We start from the raw sequence: 15,306 nt of genomic DNA, 5'->3' as shown, positions 1-15,306 counted from the left end.
TTTGATTCATATAGCTGATAAAACACTTCATCCCTTGAAAAAAAAAATATTTTAATGTTTTTCAGCTTCTGTTTTGTTGTTTTTTTGCTACAAAACATCCAAACCTGGTAATATATAACATATAATAACAGGATTCTGATACAAAATCATAAAGGAAAACATTTGTTGTGCTGTATTATAACCATAAACAGCCATAATTCTTATTTTAAGGGGCATTATTCTAGCGTATAAGAGCCTGTAACAGTGGTTAGTGGTAGGAAGATTCAGTGGCGCTGACCCTGAAAACAAAGCAACTAAATTCAGCCATGTTTCCTTTCCGTATCTGGGTTTTCCTGCTCCAGCATGTTAACTCTCCTGCATAGATACTCTTTATAAGTTACTTTTAGGTCCTGTAAAGGGTGCAGGTGTTTTCACTTGGGGCTGATTAGACTCCTGCTCTAGCTGAAGATGAGTTACATCAGGAAAAAAAAACAGATGTCACCAAACATCACACTGAACTACCTTAATAAGAAAATGATAGAGTTGTCAACCAAAAGAGACCGTACACGCCCACATGGTCTTGAGAGGAGAACTAATCAAGCAAAGTAAGTGAAAGCATTTGTACAGTGCAGTCGAGGCAGGAAAGGGGAGCTTGATGACAGCGAGCCAAAAAGACTGTAATGGATTCTGCGCCATGTGCCACTAACAGGGAGATAATCCGTCAGGTAAGAACAAATAATCACGTTGGGCGACAAATTGAAAGTTTTAGAAGGCTGTAAAGATATGGCCGGCATTAAAAGGTTCTCCCTGGATAAGAAGGTTTCTGTCTTGAGTTAATTGCCCCACAAGTAGCCGGTCCCCAGAAGGGGCCGAGATAAAGCTGAACTATCAAAACAAATAAATCTGCCGAATAGGAATTCATTTATCGTCCACACCTGTGTTTTTCTTGCCGCGGCGCATCAAAATGTCCTCAGTGAGAGGCCAGGGCTGTCTTTTCTTGACTTTCTGTAATTATTTCTTTCCACCTTTGCTTGATCACGTCATATTGCTGATTGTGCTCATGGAAAAGTGGTTAGGGAAGCAAAAAGGACATTGATTTTAGGCAATTTGGATCAAGCCGGAGAGGGCCCTGTTGATTTTCATTCTAGCCATCTAATCAGGGGCTGATTTACAACCGGGACGCTAAGTGAATGTAATTACTAGCATTTAAGCGCCAGGTAGGATGGGGAAAGCTACAGCGGTTTTGGGAATGAAGAACAGCCAGCATTAGTGCACCTTTCATCTGTAATTTGGACTTATTTGGGAAGATTGTTTGGGAATATTTCAGCTGTAACCACCCCAAACACTGTTTTTTTTTCTTTTCGTTTTTTTTTGTGAATAATAAAATTAGAACAGTTTGTTTTCTTGCTTGCTTGTCTAAGTAACAGAAGAAGAATACGAGTGAATCTTTGGAACTCCCTTCATGGCTGATAATGATCCAAGGAACCTCCTGCGAGGACAGCTCCACTGATGCTGGAGTGCAAGCACAGCTCTCTGCGGGTACGTGCGATGGCATACAGTGGCGGGTGGGAGGCGCTGTAGGGCTTGTGTGAGAGAAACAAAGTGAAAGGGGAGGAGCAGCATCGGGAGTAAAGTGGCCACACGGTGTGCCAGTCCGTCCAAGCAGTCGCTTACATCTCAGATCCGCCGCCGCGCAGAAAGCCCGTCTGCCAAGTCCTGTCCACTCCACTTGGTGACGTGCAGAGCCGAGCGCAGGCAGGCCACTTACAGACCGGCCCACAGCCGCTGCCACTGCACTGTGCTGCTCCTTTTGCTGTAAAATGCAACAGCGGTCTTTGCGGGATAAAGACAGCATTCATACATAATCAGCGCCGGAGCGAAACAAGGACAGACGCCGGGGGACAGGAGCAGCGAGCGGCCGGTGCAGGTAAGCGCTCGGTCAGCGGAGGTGCGAAGAAACACCGCGCTGACTCTCGCCTTTGCTTCATTTTTTTTTACACGCTTTTGTGTTAAGGCAGGAGTTCACTCGTCCTATCATGAATGAATGAGGGGGATCATCAGTTTCACTGCCAGCCCTTAGCTGAGGACCATAGCCTACCAAATGGTGTGTACGGCGCTCACGTTGTGCGCAAGCGCTCCCGTTAAGAGGAGGGCGAATAAAACTAACTTCACGACTCAGATCGAGGTTTGGGAATTTAAAGAAGGAGTGGTCGGCGTCAATGTCAAACAATTTAGGACTTACAGTTGGTCACTATAGCAACGCTATTAAATATATATATAAAAATACCAAAATAATTCAGGTGTAATCAGCTGGTCATGTTCTGACAAACTGCCTAGAAGCCTCTAGTCATGTGCAAACGACCAGGCAGAAGAAATTCATTTCAATGTCACTTACCCCAGTTGTGCATCTTCTGAATTTACAGCTGCACAAATCCCACTACTGCACAGATTGTAAGGGAAAGATTTATTGTGGCTCTGGAGTGGATTTGAGAAAAAATAAATAAATAAATAAAATCCTGTTATTATATTCCACAGATGCGTGTAAAGTTGTAGCCTGCACTAGGCAAGACTCATCCTTCAAACAGCTAAGCGTTGCTCATGACAAGTCCCATGTGTTGTTACAGTGCAGTGCTGTGAAGTGGAGCACTGGCTGTGAAGGACACTGTGTTTTGCAGAAAGTTCCCGATGATCATCGAGTCAATGCTGTTTTACAAATGCACCTTCTGACCGGGCAGGAGCTGTTGTCCTGTGCAAGTGTGAAGGCGCTGTAGAGGCGAAAGCATGGATCACAGAATTATCACATTTTGCCTGTAGTCCATATTTAGCATGATTTATTGTGAACTCTCACATCCAACAGCACACTTGTCGATCCTCCTGGATGGTCTCCCCGGTGCTGATCCCTGTTTACGAGCCTGACTTACTGTATATAAATAGATGTAGGCTATGGCCACCCAACAGGACTGCGCGTGTGTTGCTATACTGAAGATGCATCCAACATTTGTTATTGGATTAATGGGCTGAGCATGTGGGGCAGGAGCAGGACACACTTCCCTGCTGATGACATTTGAAAACCTAGCAGGCTATCACAAATCAAGGCAGGGATTAAGGGGCTTTAGTGCTAGTCCTCTCTGAAGAGACGCGGAGCTCTGGACTGGATAAGGTAAGACAATGCATTTGCCTGAGAGCTGCTGTGTTTAGCAGGGGTCTTCTCTCCTCACGTGCTGCATTCGAGGGAGAACTCTCGCTCTGCACATTTAGGATAACCAGTCACCGCAGGTGGATGATCACACAGCAGCATCAGCAGCACTATATGGAGAGGTGTTAACACACTCTGTAGCGTGTGTTAAGCTACAGAGCCTTATTGTCAGGCAAGCCTTACCTCTGTGGAAGTATTGTGGTCTCTTCAGTTTGTCACAAGCTTCTTTGCAATAAACTCAATCAGGGATAATCCTTCTATATCAAATGTGATTTAGGTTGGTCTAGGGAACCGCTTTGGCCAGAGGAATTCATTTAGAAATTACCCAGAGGCATTTATCCTATTAGCAAAGGCCAAGCGAAAAACGACTCCTGTTGTTATGGTCAGCAAATTACAAAACTGCAGCTCAAGGCCATTTATTATAATTTTTTTTTCCACCACGTTTTCCAAGAAGGAGAACACGGGGTAAAGCGTGTATAATTTGACCGGTGTGGAATGTGTGATCTAAATGCAGGCTGAGGAGGTAGAAAAGATGAAATGCTGTACAGTGTTTTCTTGTACTTGGATGAAGTTGTGATGCACTGGGTTTTGCCTCCGGTGATCAACCGTGTATTTCAAGGAGTCGAGGAAGCAGAAGCTGTGCCAAACTTGCCAATAAATATGACCGTAGAAAGCCAAGCTCTGAGTTATTTTCATGTAACAGCAGTCAGATAAACATAATAGCTATTCGGCAGCAGTTTGGATAAGATGAAGCAATTTCCACTGTCCCCTTTTTTCTTTTTTTTTTAAACTAATGTACATGTAATGCTTCTGTTTATCTGCAGCCTGCTCACCAAAGCAAAATATTAAAGTGTGAATGTAGCCGGCAATTACGCTGATTCTGTTGGAGCAGTGGATATTAGAAGGCCAATCTGGACCAGCCCGCCCCCAATCAAAATGAAAATGAAAAGCAGTTGTGCATGTTTTTGTCTCTTTGGCACACAATGAACTCTTATTTTCTCCAAGGTTAAAGAGGGTATCCTTTCTTCTGTAATCACATTGCTCTAGCAGATTTAAACTGTGCTCTCTCTGCATGTTCATAGAGGCTGCTTTGAGTATGTGAGTAATTTTTTTTGGGGGGGGGACGGTACACGTGCACCCCTTTAGAAACACCAGCATATTCAAACAACAGTACCCACACACTGGGATCTGAAATGTGAGATTTTGAAATGTGAAATCAGATTCTTGTAGCCTGTTACACAATCAGGTGACAGTGAGTTGAATTTAGCAATAACATCTACAGTTTTAAAATCTTTTTATTTTCTTATTAACAAATTTTTTTACTGAATTAATGTGACGTAACTGTCGTTATTACATGATTTATAAAATTTTGTTTATATATTTTTTATTTTTTAAAGCACATGCAGACAGGGTATTAAAAAAATTATGTTCCATCTTCAAAAGACTGTTTTTTGTTTTGTTTTTGTTTTTTTTTAAAAGGAAAAGGACAGAAAATTGCAGTAAAATGTAAAGTATATGGCTGAATATAAACTTTTACATACAAAACTTACAATGTTGCGCAAGGCAGACCTCTCCGGACACTCACATATGTCCATACAATAGTTAAACCTGTCTGCTTGTCTGTGGTCACTGCAGCCACTGCTGTTGTTATGCCACCTTCCAGCAACCACGTGAAAGTCACGAATCAGTTCTTTCTGTGCTTCAGTTGTTACTGGTGAATGGCTTGACCTAAAGCACTTTGAAATTGAATTATTCTTTTTAACACACCTTGCATTTTATAAATATATATTTTTTTTATTTTTCTGAAATGTGATATTATTTTTTTTAAATAATAATAAAAAATAATTATGAGTTTTGTTTAAGGAAATCATTTATTACAGGAAATATTCTTGGTGGTTTCTTGTCCTACGTTAGAAAACAAGATTAATGTCTCTCCTCTGTCTATACAAACATAAATCTATTGCATGCTACTACTTACTGTATTTACTGTAAAGACTTCCTTCAGCAAGAAAGCTTGCAGTACATTATGTATACATTTCGTGCTAACCCTTTGATGCTAGTGGTGAATAATGTTGACTCCTTTGAACACGGTGTACCCAGCAGTTTTCCTAATATTGCTCCTGTTTTTTTGCTTCTGTTTTTGTGTTAATTGAACCGTTATTTCAGTTCACTCAGGAAGCACTGTATTAAATTGCCATAGCCACTTAGATGGTACTCGGGTAGCTTTTTGTACTCTTAGTGCATTTATTTCCTTTTTCTTAGGTTAATTTTTCTGGCTGTTGTGCTGCTAGCAAATTGCAAGCATGGAATCTCTGTACAGGTTGAACTTGACCTCAAGGTCAGTTTGCTTAGCAAGTTTTCAGTTTTTCTTTTCAAGCAGTCATGCTGAAACAACGGGAGCTGCAGTTAAAAGCAGCACGGAGCAAGAATTTAGTCCTCATCATACCTGGCGTGCTTCATCACATATGTCTGGGGTGACGACTTTATAACTGATTTACTTCCACGTTTATAAAAATAATCAAAGTCTTGCATTATTATATTATTATATTAAATGTTAAAGTCCTGCCTACATAGCTCAGTTTGCTACTGAACCTGTTACCCATTATTATGTAAAGCAAATCTAGACCCACTCTGACAGGCTATTGCGAATTGTGGAATTGGGCTTTCGAGGTTGACTGGCCGCATTAACACGGTCGGTCTGCATATAATTAAGACAACGAGTCTCTCGCCTCATTTGACAGAAACATATGTATTTTTGTTAGTTGTGTGATTAGGTTTATGATGCTTGGTTTAAAAAAATTGAAGAATATATTTTTGATGATGTGATCATCTGCATTTGGTTCTGGTTAAAAATTGTTTGATGGAACCAGAAATGCTTTTTGCAGGAAAGAGTCTGCCACGTGTACTCCACCAACCGTTTTGGTGTTTGTTGCTGGAAAAGGAGCAGGTTAGTTAGAGCAGGCCATCTTTCAATGTGTCCAAGGACACGTTTGTGTAAAGACTGCTTAAAGAATGGGGAGGTATCCCCATCTAGACCATCTCCAAATGTGGTCTGAGCAATGGGGCATTAATCGAGTCCCTTCAGGAGCAGTCCACCTGTAGTTGTACCACCCACGACCAATGTTAAGGCCATGTATGAGCAGAACCTTAGATCATTTACACCCGGCTCCACCTGGGCTCCACTGTATGCCAATGACTCTGTGGCTCATATGCAAGCTTGCTTTAACAAATATTATGTCTCATTGATCAAGGTGGGTTTCAGCTTGTGTTGGCCATGTTTGTTAGTGTATTCAAGCTTGATAGCAAGCGTGGAGAGAATGCTTGATCTGTCTTGAGTTGGTTTACCGTGCCCTGCTTTGATATCAACATGATAAAGGCGTTTTCAGTGACAGGATGACCAAAAGACCTCGTTTTCCTTCCAATACAAAGCATAGTGAGATCTTTTCATTTTTTTCCATTAGGTGTTTTCAAAGTGACACTTGTTATTTAAAAAAAGTAGCTGTAACGTCTTTTTAACGCATATTTTAAAAACATTTTTGCTGTAAATCTGAATACTATCTCAAGGAAAACTAAAATCCTATTTTAAATACTGAGAGGGGAGATGCCTTTCAAGGACAAAGATGAAGATGGATCAGATACTTACCACATTAAGTTTTTTCTTTGCCAATAGTACTGAATTATTCTCCCGCAGCTTTTAAGGGAGCCTTTAAACTTTCCTTATTGGTTTTCTGGGACAGTGATGTCTTTGCTTAAATATGCCGCTGAATATTTAGCATAACTGGCCATTACAAAGCATAATATACTTGCTAACACACGGGGCATAAGGCCATGAGCAAATGCCGTGCTTCCCAAGCTCTTTAGAGATCAGTGAACTATGAAAAGCAGTCTCTTCAGCTGCCCTCTTGAACACAGTCGCTCAAGGGCTAGTGATGGTGGTATCATATTTCTAAAAAGCCTGCAGTTTCCCTTTTCAGAGACTCAAATGGTCTCAAAATGCACTAAGCTCTGAACCTCCTGCATCCATGGAGATTTGATTTAATAGATCACTTTCAAAGCTTAGTTTCTGTTGTTGTATGTATGTTGTTGATTTTAAAAGTTAGGAATTTTGGTACTGTTTAATTGAATAGGTTAACATTTCTTTAATATACATTTATATTTAAATGTTATTTGTATATTTTTTTTCACATATTTCAGTATTAACACCTAACATTAGGATTTCTGTGGTGTAATGATTTTAGGTTTTTCAATCTGCTGACTTAAAAGTGTTAAGTGGTCATAGTGTTGCTGTGGCTGTAATATGTAGTACGTGGCATGAGTGTGTTTGTTGTCAAACAGCTATGCTTTCCAGGAAGCTGAACCACCCTACACAAACGGCTGTGAGCCATTAGGCCATAACACCAGGGCCAAGGGCTGCACTTAAATTCTAAATTTACCAGTAACTTTAGCTCGGATTGCATTTGTTCAATGTGGCATTGAAAGTATTTGGTCCTCCTGCCAAAAAAAAAAAAAAAAAAAAAAAGCATTGTTAGGAAAACTGAAGACCATTCCATTAATGCTAATACCCACATAGAGTGTTTAAATTCACTTGACATGTTTGGGGACACGGGGTGAGGATTTGGTTTGGACTCAAGCCTGTGAGGCTACATCTCAGGGCCGCTGCACTCTGGGAGGCTGCTGTGTGGTGAGTGGCTCCGCAGGGGGCAGGTTAAGCCTGTTAGCCCCATGCGATGATGCCGTAGGTTTGCACCATCAAGGGAGGGAGCGGGCTGTGAAAGAGGTGGACATGGAAAATCTTTTTTTTTTTTTTTTTTTTTAAATCTTGTAGACCATCACAACCAACAGAACCACTGCCATTTCTCCTCTTGTTTATGCAGGCCCCCATTAAGCCTGTCTACAGGAATATTTCTGCACCGCAGCTGACGGCCACAGCTCCCCAGGCATCCCTTTTATAAACCTTAGTCATTTTAATAAGGTGCACTTCACTATCTTATCTCTGCTTTGGAATAAACATCATCTATAATGTAATACAAAACCTATTCGAGCTATGTCCAAGTTGTTAAAAAAAGGAGACTAAAGCAGACATTGTTTGGGAAGTGCACCGGGCCTTAAAAGGACACGGACACATTATGTAATCATTTATTTGAAATTGAATAATTGAATCTGCCTAGAGGAGAAGCCAAGCTTAAAGAGAGGCCTGTTGGAAGAGGTTTTGAGGTGGAATGTCAGACTCAAACCAACTCTGTCTGCTTGAGGCAAACCAGACTTCAAATTACTTCAAGAGGAAAACAAATTTCACCGGTCACTGAAGTCACTTGAACTCATTTCACTTGCCTTTTGTCTCAGAACCATGGGAAATTACACTAAAACTATTTGAGCTTTGCCACTGTCATTTCAGTGGTGCCACAATGTAACTGCAGCATATAGTCTGTGTGCCTGTGCCGCAGGGTGGATTTTTTCTTTTCTTTTTTTAAAATTGCCATTTGTCTTGGTATTAACAAGAAAACATACTAAAAGCAGGGTTTACCCAGTAATCTTCTGAAATCCTTACCTGAATCTGGGGATGCCACTCCTACTTTGTCCTTCACCATGCATTTATTTTGAAGGGATCTGTTTGAGGGGAAGCCTCTGAATCATTTATCTGCAGTGAGGACTAAATATGTAAATAGTTCACAATTAATTGTAGTATACATAACACTGACTTAGAGCCATGTCTGATTTGCATACTCCAACTGCGCGAGTTAAAAGGTGGCTTTTTGAGTTAAGAGGGTACATAAATCACGTGTTTACAGGTGGTGTGATGTGCATCTGTAATATTGTCCTATTTACAACCTGTTTGCATTAGCTTGGATGTATTCTTTCAAGGGCCACAACAGCTTATAAAATATTGGCACCATCCCAGCCATCCTAATGCTGCAATGCATGCACTCCACTGTTGATTAATTCACGTTGGCAGTAGATTTTCTCTGTATAAATACCTGCAGCACAATGACCAGGGTCATTAATTGTATTTAGTAATTACTGTATGACAGCCAGCAACAAATTAGAAAGGAAAGGGGGTTGTTTTTATTCATTTAAACTCTGTGTAAGTGGGTCACCACATTATCAAAATTGGACTATTGACATTAGCGCATATTCTATTCAATTTTCAATTGAGTTCAGGTTTATTTATAGGCGCCAAATCACAACAACAGTCGCCTCAAAGCACTTTATGCTGTAAGGTAAAGATCCTAGTATTTCTGGATGAAACCCTGACAACCGATGAGCAAGCACTTGGCAACAGTGGGAACAAAAAACTCCCTTATAATAGGAAGAAACCACTGTTAGCCACCCATCCCTGAGCCTGGTACTATCCGCCGTGACCGGTTGAGAGGCAAGGGGAAAGAGAAAAGAGGCGCAGACTCGTAGGGTATACTTTATATACTTTCGTTTTAAATCTACATCATAGGTACATTGTAACCGCAAACCCCTCTGAAACCTTATGCCGTAACATGACATGAACGTCCCCAGAAATCATATCTACACGTCTTGTTGATGCAACCCACAACTATTGTAACTGGCCTGTTCAGCGCTGTTGACGACTCCTGTGCTTTCCGGCTACTTTTTCAGCACGGCTTTTTAATTTATCAGTGAGAGAATAACAATCATTGCCTCAATAAGGAATGATAATCATTGCTCCAATATAAGGACTCACAGATGGCAGCGAATTCCTGGAGGGAGATCGCTGAAACCGTCAGAATGGACGTGAGGGAATTTACAAAGAAGTGGAAAAACTTAAGGGACAAATATGTTTGCCTCCAAAAAATAAAGGAAAAGAAAAAGAAACTGACCACAACAAAGAGCAGGGACGCAGGATGGGAAAAATGTACCAGCATTTTATTTGTTTGTATCGTGTCTGGCACCGCATATAAAACACGACCACGATGTAATTAATACATAAAACGCTACACAAAAGTATGAGTGCTGGCAACCATTTCAACCGCTTACGTAGGTTATGTTGCACACTCTGCAAAGATTCACTGCATAAGTCTAAATCAACAGTAAGGACGAGAAAAGACAAAAATATAATGAGTGAGAAGAGGTGAAGAGAAGTGCTCAGTGTCTCACTTGAAGTTGTGTAGCACAGCGGTGAAATGTATGGTTTTTAGCATTTTTATCAGTTTTTGTCGTAATTTTTTTAAATTGCTTTTGTCGTTAACTTGGTTTCCCTGGGTCTTTTCCCGTGTGTTATGAATAAATCTTCGTTTTTGGTGCAGGTACTGGTTTTATTTTGTTGTATTTATCCGTGACACCTTAAAGGCCGGTCTGTGAAAAAGGTTGGGGACCGCTGCTGTAGCAGTTTGAGCCTACAGCACCATAACTAAGGGAAAGTTCAGGTCACCTTATCAAGCCCTGACTATAAGCTTTATCGAAAAGAAAAGTTTTGAGTTAAAACTGGACAGGGTGTCTGTCTCCCAAAACCAAACTGGGAGCTGGTTCCAGAGGACAGGGGCCTGATAGCTGAAGGCTCTGCCTCCCGTTTTACTTTTAAATGCTTTAGAAATCAGGACTAAGCCTGCAGTCTGAGAGGGAAGTGTGTTATTAGGATAATATGGTAGTGTGACACCTTTATGATATGATGGACCCTGATCATTCAAGACTTTGTGCATGAGAAGGATTTTAGTGCATAAAGCTTAAAAAGGAAACGCCAGTGACAGTGACTTTGGTTATACAACTACCTTCGCTCAGATGCAACCCTGGCTGTTTAACCTCTCTTTACATGAACACAGTTCATTGGAGTAGACTTGAAAAGTCAGGCAATTGCCACTCGTATCAGCAGCCAAGCAAATGCAAAGTGAAAATCAGAGAGAAGTAAACTCCTGCTTGGAGAGACATAAAGGGCAATGTTGCTGCTTGGTCTCTGTGCCCCTGGTACGTTTTATGCGTTGCAGCTTGGCTGTTTTTGCATTCAAAGATGAACAGACTTTGTCCGCAATAAAACTGACCATAACGTTAATAAGGCTGCAGCTGAAGGTGGCATTGTAAAGATATCTGTCATTGCTCTGTGCCCGTGGGCCCTGGTGTGGTTTTATAGCTTTGAAGGGTAGACATTTTCTTTTTCTCAGCGTTTGCGAGATAGGCCTATCCATTCCCCCCTCTGTGGACAAGAATTCATTGCCACTTGGAAAAGAAGCCCTTTGATTTTTATGAGAGAATTTTTTTAACTGTAGTCACACCAGTCATTTGATGGCGTGGCCATAACATGAAGCTGCTCGGCATTTGCAGCTTTTTGCCGTACTCTTTTTACTTTGCTTTCCCGTTCCTACTGCAGCTCTTGAGTCTTGCGGCAATACCTTTACCCTGAAATGAATAGTCCACTTCAAAACTGCTCAAACACCCTTTTGAGAATGGAGCCAATGTGATGGCAGCCAAGTGTGATTATTAATGGCGGGTCTCTATCTCTCAGGCCTTAATTGGTCTCTGCTGATTGCTCAGCGTTCTGATTAAGAAATGTCATTAAAATTGATGTATTATACTTCCATGTGGTTTTCACAGTTAGCTGCTTCAATCAATTGATAATTACGTAGATGATTTATAACTGGGGTTCATTCTGACAAGTTTACAATAACGGACACGGTAGAACTTTTTCTGTACATTGTTTGAGTAAGGCAGCGAGTGACTGAAAGTTGTACCGCTTCACCTTTTTATCCCTGTGATATTTTTCATTTTTAAGGTTATTAAGTATGTTAAATGTCATTCAGGAGTGGCCTTTGGACTGAAAGTATTTGAATTTCATCACAAATGCACAGACAATTAGAGGAAGAGAGCAAATATAAATCTATAGGGAGAAGTCAATGAGATGGTTAATGATGTTCCTTTGTGTGGAGTTAATGGAAAACATCTCTAATTTCATGCCAAAGTAAACATTTTTCCTACGGGGGTTCAACTCATTTTGTTTTAAAAAAATAATACGAGAAAGAAATTCAAGGTTTTCGTTTACACACCAGTGCCAATGCGCTTGGTTCGGATAATAAGTATTGGTAATTTTTGTCACATCAAACCCAATATATACAATATTATGAGTTGCCTGGAAGTTATTGACTGTTTATGTAGTTAAAATTCTAATCTTACGTTCCATAAAGAAAATGGGTGGTGGGAGCAAAACACATTATATTCAGGTGCATATTCATTATGACTTTCTTAACATATACTTCTTATATATGCACACTTTGTTGTGTTCTAACTTTTAATGAGATTTCACTCTGGATTATTTTGGCACTGTTACATAAACAGCCATATGTCACAACTTTTTTTTAGACTCTGCAGCAGCAGATGTATTTTAGCCCCATAAATTGACGGCGGAAAGAAATATTTAAAACCCAGCGAGCTGTTGTCTTTTATCATCCTCTCGAGAAAGATTTGGCAAGGTAGCCCTTTCCATTCCTGCACAATCATCACAAATGCAATCAGACTTTTTTTTCTTCCCTCCACCCCAAGAATAAAGAAATAAGCTTTCATTCACTGTGTTTCATCTTAAAAAAGACAAAATGCACTCAAGATCCAGCCCTGCAGACTATTAAGTCTGACGTGATGCGCGTGACTCGGAGGAAGTGTCAGCGAAACACGATAAATGAGCATTCAATAACATTTCCCTTTTTGAAAACGTTTCCCCGTCTGCTTTTCCACAGACAAGCCCATCCTGGGAACTAATATATCTATATCGGTGTATTATTTTGAAGGAGAAGAAAATGTTTTTGGCATAGCTCACAGAGGGACAGTAAAGGAAAAGAGAGATGTAGCTTCACATCAAAAATGTGTACACAAATGCTGTGATTATCGGTTGTCTAACAATCACAGCAATAAAAGGGCACCAACAGTGTCTTGCTTAAACACAGCGCGTTTTCTTTTGCATTGGAGTTTTAAATGATGTGGACTCGCAGAAATGTGTAAACAGAAGTGTTTTTTTGTTGCGATGAAGGGAGCCTAATTTAACTTTTTGTTCTTTCCCACACTGCCTCATCTACGTCGTCAGTGAGAGACTGAGTTGAACATGGCTGAGAATTACAGCTGCGAGTTTGGTGTCTCAGTAAAAAGAAAAGGCAATACTCTTTGTGAAAGTAGAACAAGAGGTTTTTTTGGCAGCTCTTAAAGTTCAGTGTGGCTGTGTTGCATAGCGGTTTATGTAGGCTGCTCTGAGAAATGTATGTATACGTATATACTATATATATATATTACATGACAGTAGTGCTTTTGACAATGTCTGGCGTAGTCGGATCCGACATTCTTTAATCTGCCAGTTTCCTAGTCTGTACGAAGCCTGTGTGATGTCCAGTACGAAGGTAGGAAACAGTCTTCCTGTGCTCTACCTGTACTAAGGCAAGACCCTTACCTAAACTGTAACTGAGTAAATGTGGTAGTGGGATTGCATCATCTCCTATTGTGTGCTGCAGGGGCATCAGCTAATTCTCCTAACATTTTGTGAAAACCACTCCTGCGTGACCTGCGGTGGATATCTGCTTGTTGAAGCCCCGTGCTCTTCAGATATTAGATATTAGAGAATCTACAAAAATGTGATTATACTCTTTTTATTTAATTGTGCGCTGCAGTGCAAAAGGTCATGAAATTTTTTTTTTAAAAAGACATCACCAAAACCCTGACACCATAGATTGTTTTGTTTAAAGCTTTAGTCTCTTTGTTTGCCAAATTGATCTTTATTTATTTGCAGTGATCAAAACGATAAAAAGATGTCTACCAAGTTTTTTTCCATTTTGCCCCTCACTTGTTTTCAGCAAAAAAAAATGTCATCGTGCATGGATTCCAAACAGAAGCACGTACTCTTTCATAAATACACAGACACAAACAAAGAAGGAGACGTGGTGACTTCCAACGGCTGCCACCGTCGAGGAGTCAGATGATCGCTGTTTTTACCAACACCAGCTCTGTTGTTACGTGCGACAATGAGGCCCTTTGAAGTGTCACGTCCCATGCAAAAACTCCTTTGTCGTCATCTCAAAAAGAGCAGAGCTTTCACTTTTGTGTATTATTGTAGGGTTTTTTTCTCACATTTTCACTCAGACATTTGTTTGCTACTAATCCCAAGGAGCTTTCCAGCCATATATGTTTAGTTCGGCTGTCTCCCACTGCCAATTGTCTATTGTTGACCTCTGATATTCTCTCGGGACTGTTGTAGAGCCATTAATAGTAAGTCTGTGTGTAGATCTGTCCTCACTTTCATACTCTTTGAGTGAATGGAAACCTGTTTCTTATTAATATTTGAGAACACCAGAGTATTAGGACCACATTTATAGCAGTTCTTTTTTTTCCTCGAAGCCTCCCCATTTACCAACTGTTATTGTTTCTGCAGGTGTAGACAGCAATACTCAAAAGATCTAATTTGTCTGTGATGAGCATCCCCATCCACAAGAGACCAAAGGTACGGTAAGATATGAAAAGCTCATTATCTTAAGTCCCAATAAACATCTTATTATGCCACCGACAAGGCACACGGCATAATACAAAAGCACAATAAAACATGAGTCAGTCATATTCTGCCTTGTCTTTTTATTGTTTTTTTTTTTCCATGGAAACTCTTTGGAGCCATTTTAATTTCAGAAATTTTACTAACGATATTGCTGTAGAGGAGAAAGGCTATAAAAAATCTAATCTGATTATGCTCTAATGCGACCTGACAAAAACTTGATTGTTTGATACAGCTTACTGTGCATAACATGTAGTGTTGGCCTGGTTTGGCGGGGGGTTGATTGTCTGGAATTATTTGATATATGGTGTCATTAATTCTGCTTGACTTCCCTGCCGTGTCCATAAAATGAGTTGTGTCTGTCTTTGTTTCTTTCCCGCGATGATCTCGCAGTTATGTCGGCAAGCAAAACAAAGTTGGTCTCGAAGCAATTACGTGGGCTAGAGTCTGATCTCGGGTCATTAAGAGATAGGATTACTCCTGGACCGCGGGACCCCAGGAATGCGCAGACCCCTCCGGTGGTCTGCTCACCGCTGATGAAATAGAATTGAATTAATGGGGTTGCCCACTGTGAGGACTGATTAGAACGACATACTGGCTTTGATCCCGGAGCGAGGTGACCAGGCATGGGCGCCACAGGCACCGAGGCGGGGTTTCGTGTGTGTGTGTGTGTGTG

At 40.7% G+C, this 15,306-nt stretch overlaps 1 protein-coding gene across 6 annotated transcripts in view; it reads left to right on the top strand.

The window, feature by feature from the left end:
• The first annotated feature begins 485 nt into the window (after positions 1 to 485).
• The window catches only part of klhl29 (kelch like family member 29), a 246,719-nt gene continuing 231,898 nt past the window's right edge, over positions 486 to 15,306 (top strand). Inside the window, exons 1-3 of one of the 6 annotated variants that reach the window (XM_005449765.4) lie at positions 486 to 704; positions 1,401 to 1,906; positions 14,517 to 14,590. The gene's annotated coding sequence lies outside the window, so the exon portion shown is untranslated. The remainder of the gene's footprint in view (positions 705 to 1,400; positions 1,907 to 14,516; positions 14,591 to 15,306) is intronic. The other 5 variants (XM_019346132.2, XM_025898585.1, XM_005449767.4 and 2 more) reach the window with 5 other exon arrangements.

This window comes from Oreochromis niloticus, linkage group LG15 (genome assembly GCF_001858045.2).
Source record: "Oreochromis niloticus isolate F11D_XX linkage group LG15, O_niloticus_UMD_NMBU, whole genome shotgun sequence".
Classification (NCBI taxonomy): Eukaryota; Metazoa; Chordata; class Actinopteri; order Cichliformes; family Cichlidae; genus Oreochromis; species Oreochromis niloticus.
The sequence above is the reverse complement of the archived record's forward strand: the minus strand, read 5'-3'. Positions and strand labels throughout refer to the sequence as shown.